The sequence below is a fragment of the Arachis duranensis genome, chromosome 5 (assembly GCF_000817695.3).
Source record: "Arachis duranensis cultivar V14167 chromosome 5, aradu.V14167.gnm2.J7QH, whole genome shotgun sequence".
Lineage (NCBI taxonomy): Eukaryota > Viridiplantae > Streptophyta > Magnoliopsida > Fabales > Fabaceae > Arachis > Arachis duranensis.
The window spans coordinates 54,970,450-54,970,706 of NC_029776.3; positions in this window are offsets into that span (position 1 = coordinate 54,970,450).

A 257-nucleotide genomic window follows, 5' to 3' on the forward strand; every position below is an offset into this window, starting at 1 on the left:
GTCTTCCTAGGATGATGCATTCATCATCTTCCTTCCTAGTGTCTAGGATTATGAAATCAGCAGGGATGTAAAGGCCTTCAACCTTTACTAGCACGTCCCCTATTATTCCATAAGCTTGTCTCAATGACTTATCTGCCAATTGTAATGAGAACAAGGTAGGTTGTACCTTAATGATCCCCAATTTCTCCATTACAGAGAGTGGCATAAGATTTATCCCTGACCCCAGATCACATAGAGCTTTTTCAAAGCTCATGGTG